The 5,586-nt window shown below is 41.9% G+C and overlaps 1 protein-coding gene across 5 annotated transcripts in view; it reads left to right on the top strand.

The window, feature by feature from the left end:
• The first annotated feature begins 5,471 nt into the window (after positions 1 to 5,471).
• The window catches only part of NRF1 (nuclear respiratory factor 1), a 118,808-nt gene continuing 118,693 nt past the window's right edge, over positions 5,472 to 5,586 (top strand). For 3 of the 5 annotated variants that reach the window (XM_025045820.1, XM_025045828.1, XM_025045827.1), the window contains exon 1: positions 5,472 to 5,586. The gene's annotated coding sequence lies outside the window, so the exon portion shown is untranslated. The other 2 variants (XM_025045824.1, XM_025045826.1) reach the window with 2 other exon arrangements.

The following is a 5,586-nucleotide window of genomic DNA, read 5'->3' as shown; positions in this document are numbered from 1 at the left end:
AGCTATCTGTTGCCTACTGAGTTAAGAGTCAATTCCTAATGAGGCCATTAAGACCCTCGACAACCTGGTTCGACTAACCTTTTTTTTTTTTATATCATCAGAATGATCTTGGGATTGTGGCAGCCAATAAATGTAGTCACCCAATAAAGAGATCAGTTGGATCTAATCAAGAGGAGAAGGAACCTGGGTGGTTACTTCATAACTTAATCAACAGGTCCAGAAAGAACCAGGAAAGGCATCATAGAATTCTAATCTGTAGGGTAGCCTCTGGGAAAACCCTGCTGATACACTTCATATAAAAGAGACTTGGCATATTCACAGCAGTGACAGAAGAATATCTCTGACACGTTGGCCAAAAATCTCCTGCCAAAAGTCAACCTAAGCCTGCTGAGACAGGAGTCCTCATTCTCCTGCAAAGGTAAGCCTAGTCTCAGCTTACCTCAATTTGCTTGGGATGGTAAACGTCATTGAATACTAAGAAGGTTCGGAATTAAATTTGAGGATGATGAAATAATCAAATCCATAGTATTCATATTTGTGTTAACTTTGGTAACATTCTGTATAATTTGGTATTTTCGATGTTTGTAAGATTCAGATAATTTATTCTTAGAGAATCTGACAAATTAGCCTTGTGATTCCAATGTAAAGCATTTAATTAACTGATTTTAGATTTGTATTAGAATTTTACTCGTTTGCAAATAGCATTGATGAGAATCTGACATTCACTGTATTTATAAGTTTAATACATTAGATTTCTAAGTTATTAGATTAATAGCTATTTGCTAGAGAGATGACTAAAACTTAAACTTCTTGTGTCTCAGTTTTCTCACCTGTAAAATGAGTATAATATTAGTACCTATTTCATGAGGTTGTTGTGGTGGAAATAATGAGTTCATTCAAGAGCAGGCAATAGTACCTGCCTTTTAATGAACACTCATTAAGTTGGTTGTTATTATTTATATAAAGAGATTTCGTTAGTTCAGGTAAAACGCAAATTGAAAATATGATGTATATAAATTGCTGTTTAAAATGTTTAGATAGATTTATTAACAATGTTATAAGAGAAGCAGTTATTTAAGGGAGTTTAGTGTATGCCAACTGAGTTGAAGGAGCATTAATCAGCCTCCTTTGAAGAAAGGCACAACCCATGTTTCCCACTGTATCCCCGGCACCCAGGCATTTGGTACATAGTATGTGCTCAAGAAATTTGTGTTGACCTGGGAAGTCATATAAAAAAGATTCTAAATGTTATAACCAATACACAGTGTTAAGTGAGATAGGGATAACAGGAGGAAGAACAGCTTAGAAGGAAGACAACAAGGTCAGGTTTTAACCTATTGAACTTGCAGTTGTCTGTATGACATGAGCTCTTGATCACAGCTGGCAGGCTCATGTGTAGGGCAGACACTCTGGAAGCAGTTTGGAGCAAGAGGTACATATCACAGGGGATCATCAGCAAAGCTTTAGTTCAGGGAAAGGAGGGCTCTTTGAAAATTACTGTTAACATTTCCAAGATTTATAAATAGATGAGACTAGCGAATTAGCCTAAAGAAAAATGGGTTTTAAAAAGTTGTTACCTTAATAAATAGTAATTTTAAAAAGTAATAATAGTCTTTTCATCCTTTTCCCTCAAATCACTCTCAGGCATCAAAAATTTCATCTTGACATTTCCACCCTTGTTATATACTGCTTCCTACCCAAATCCCTTGTCCTGGCATCTCCTGAATATTCTTCCCAACTCTTTTGGGTCATCTGTAAGGATATTTACATGTGCTCAGGAACAATTAATTATTCATCATCATCAGAGCAGCTACCATCTATCATACCTGTATTTTGGACCAAGCAATTTACATGATTAATGGTCATTGGAAAAAGCTAATATCATTTAGCACTAACTGTGTGCTTCCGCTGTTTGAGGCCTTTATGAATATTATCTCTTTTATTTTCCATGTCATGGGTGAAGAAACAGGCTTAAAGGGTTAAGTCACTTGCCAAGGTCTCACAGAGAAAGTGTTTTGATGGGACATGCCTCCCCAGTGAAGGCCTGTGGCCTTTGAAAGCATGGAAGGTACAGCTGCTGGGGCACTCTCTGGAAATCCAGACCCTTCTTGGGCCAGCCCTTGATGTTTCCAAAGAGGCAAACTTCCTTGACTTGCTCACATAGTGCCAGGTTCCCGTTAATTCGTATGGGGCTGGGGCCGTGCATTTTCCAAAGCAGACAGGGAGAGGCTGCTGCTCTTGGGAACCCACTCAGTTTATCAGTAGGTCGAGAGTCCCCTGTGAAAAGTTGCCTCAGCCCATCTCTTCATCTTCATTTCTTCCATGCACATAGGCAACACTAGACAAATATCTTCTACAGCTAAAAGTCTCCTCCCTGTAAGTCAGCTCTTGTCAGTTGATGCCAGACAGGCCTGAACGCGGGCTGCTCAAAATGACCCTATGTGCTGCTTTACTTACCAAACACACCAGGGGCCGCCTCCTGCCTTGACCTGTTGCTCAGTCTCCCCCAATTCACCACCCAATTAAAGTGTCTTCACCTTTCCATTCTATGCCTATAAGAATCTTGCCACAATTTAAGACCAAATCAAGGTACACTGCTCTGTGAGATTTCACACATAACTTTAATTCTAATTATCTGGAGCATTTACTGTCTGTATCACTACTCATTTGGTTCTTAGCACACACTGTCACTTTTCATAGGTAAGCAGTCGAATAACCATTGGCTTACTGAAAGCAAAGCCAAGTTGAGAATCTAGTGTATCTCCCAAGGTTCTGAGCTCCCAGCCATTTCTCAAGGCTTCCTTTTTTCCTTGCTCTGGGCCTCAAGGTTAAATCATCTTAAGTCATCCCTTCTTTCAATTATTGCCCACCTCTATCCTCATAGTTTTCTTCCCATAGCATACTGTCTACAGTTTCTGACTCCCTTGTGCTGAAGATGATCACTGCAACTTTGTTAGAATCTAATCCTTTGATCTCTTAGGGTAGATTTTTCTGCTTTTTTTCCTGAGACTGATTCTAGAGTCTCAGGTCATCCAGACTGCAGAGCCTTTTGGAGAGAGCACCTGGAGTTCCCAGGCTCATTTGTCTTAAGAAAGAAAATAATTTGCATTTCTGAGGAGGAAAGACAGAGGTCTTTCCTGCTAAGTTTGTTGAAGGTCTACCGTGAGGCAGGCTCTGCAGGAGGTGCTGTATAGAGCCAAGAATAAGATGAAGTCCCTGTCCTCCTGCAGCTTCCAGATTGTGGAGGATGTATGGTCTGAGAGATGCTGTACAGAAAAAGTAATGCGGTACTTTCAAACTTTTTGCAATTGTAATCCATTAAGATACGCATTTTATATCATTATACAGCATACACATACACACCTGTGTACATACATTTACATATCTAAATTAATGTTTCACAAGACAAAAGCCTTACAAAATTTAGTATTCTTTAATGCTTTCTATTTATTTTATGAAATGCTGGTCATGATCCACTAAGTTAATTTTGTGCTTCATCAGTAGGTATCGACCCGCTGTCTGAAAAACCCTGATAATGGTTAAGAACATGACTCTGAGTTCAGGCTGATGGTTTCCAAACCTGGCTCCATGTCTTATTGTCTGGGTTTGGGCAAGTAACCTCTACAAGCCCTCATTTCTCCATATTTAAAAGGAGATAATAATAATAGTAGTATCTACTTCATGGGCTTCACTTGATAATTAAATGAGAAAGGAAATAATATGTAAAGGACCTAAAATAGGGCATGACACATTGTGAAGATTGTGAAGACTCAATAAAGATAGGTGGTAAATACTGGGTCTGATGATGGAAGGGCCTAAGCACTCATTCTGAGAGGGGTTAGGGGAGGCTTCCTGCAGGAAATGATATTAATATTGAGACCTTAAGGAGCAGTAGAAATTATTCAGGTGAAGGGTTAAGCAGGTGAATAGGAGTAGACAGAGGAGAAAAAAGTTCCGTGCAGAAAGAGCAGCCCTTGCAAAAGTTGTGAGTGGAAGAACTTCCTGTCTTGCATGATCTGAGAGCGTCCAGTTTGGCTACAGCCAGTGGGAGAAGTCTGTGACAGATGAGGTCAGAGAAGGCAGCAGGGGGTGAGGTCACAAAGGGCCCTGAAGTCACCTCAAAGAATTTTAGACTTTAACTTAGAAGTAATGGGATCTTATTAAGCCTGTTAAGCTGAATGAAATGACACAATTTACTTAAACAAAAAAACAATCAAGCTCAGGGTGAATGGATTGGAGAAAGTAATTCCTGTGGCAGGGAGACTATGAAGTTTTTTGCATCTTGATGAGAAATGATGGTAGCCTGAACCAAGTTAAGAAATGACAGAGAATGACAGTTTTAAAGATCTAATTGGATATGAGGACTTGGGAGAGAGGAGTAATGGATCATTCCTAGGTTTCTGACTTGAGCACCTGGGTGGTGGGTGGTGACACTTTCTTACAAAACACTGGATAAAAAGACATTCCATTTTTGGAGATGTTGAATTTTTAAGTAAATGGAATTTTGTTGAAAATTAGTTTCCTGATTTTGTTACCCTGTTTCCTGAACCTTTTGTATACTTAGTTTTTACACAATGGTTCTTAAACTATGGAGAGAATCACCAAAATGTGGATGGGGTGGATGGAGTGGTGGAGGGTGTTAATTATGAAGGTTCCTGGGCTAAGAAGCCAAAATTCTGGAGACACCAATTGGGGCCCTGGATTTAAATCATCAGGCTGCGTGATTTTTGACTCAGGTAGTCTCCAGATCATATTTTAAAAAACAAAGAACAAAAACTACTTCCCAAGTGTCTCTAAAATTTTCTACTATCCACCTCTCCCTACTTCTCGGGCACCTGCTTGGGGTTCCCTATTGCTTCCGACTCCCTCCACTTATGGCATAAGCTCCTTTAGAGTGAGGACTTCGTCTCCCTAACAGGTGCCTCTCCAGCACTCCCAGAAAAACATCTGGCATAGAGTGTCCCCTAAAACGTTCGCCGAACGAATGGATGATAGAATAAATTAATTTATTGCTTTGTACAAAAACTTTGCTTTTAAATACCTAAGCAGGGTTTAAAAGGGAAGCAAAGCTCATTCCAGAGAGATAGGCGGCGACTGGGAAGGCAGCGCAGAGGGAAATGTGGGAAAGCCCCTTTCCGACTGTCTACCCACATTCAAGAGGTCCTGATTCTTGGGGTTGGGGATCGAGAAATGTTACTTTTTCCATATTAGCAACCATCTTGGGCTGCCTGCGCCACTCCTCCGGGGCATCCACATTTGACTAAATCAGTTGCTTTCGTGGCTTCGGCCCCATCCAAACCTTTGAAGCGAAAGGAGAACGCGAAAAGGCCGCGGGGGGCGGCAGGGGTCCAGCTCCCCAGCACCCTCCGGGCCGCCCCGCCAAAGCAGCGCAGAACTCGCCATCATGGCGGCCGCCGGGCGGGGAAGCCGAGCCCGTGCGTCGCGTGCGTGCCTCTCCTCCCTCCCCTCCCCCTCGGTGGCGGCAGAGGCGGCAGCGCTCGCCATTGCCGCTGGTGGCAGGAGGCTGCGAGGAGCCGGCGCGGTCGCAGTCTCCACGGCGCAGGCCCACGGTAGCGCAGCCGCTCT

This window comes from Pteropus alecto, unplaced genomic scaffold, assembly GCF_000325575.1.
Source record: "Pteropus alecto unplaced genomic scaffold, ASM32557v1 scaffold22, whole genome shotgun sequence".
NCBI lineage: Eukaryota > Metazoa > Chordata > Mammalia > Chiroptera > Pteropodidae > Pteropus > Pteropus alecto.
The sequence above is the reverse complement of the archived record's forward strand: the minus strand, read 5'-3'. Positions and strand labels throughout refer to the sequence as shown.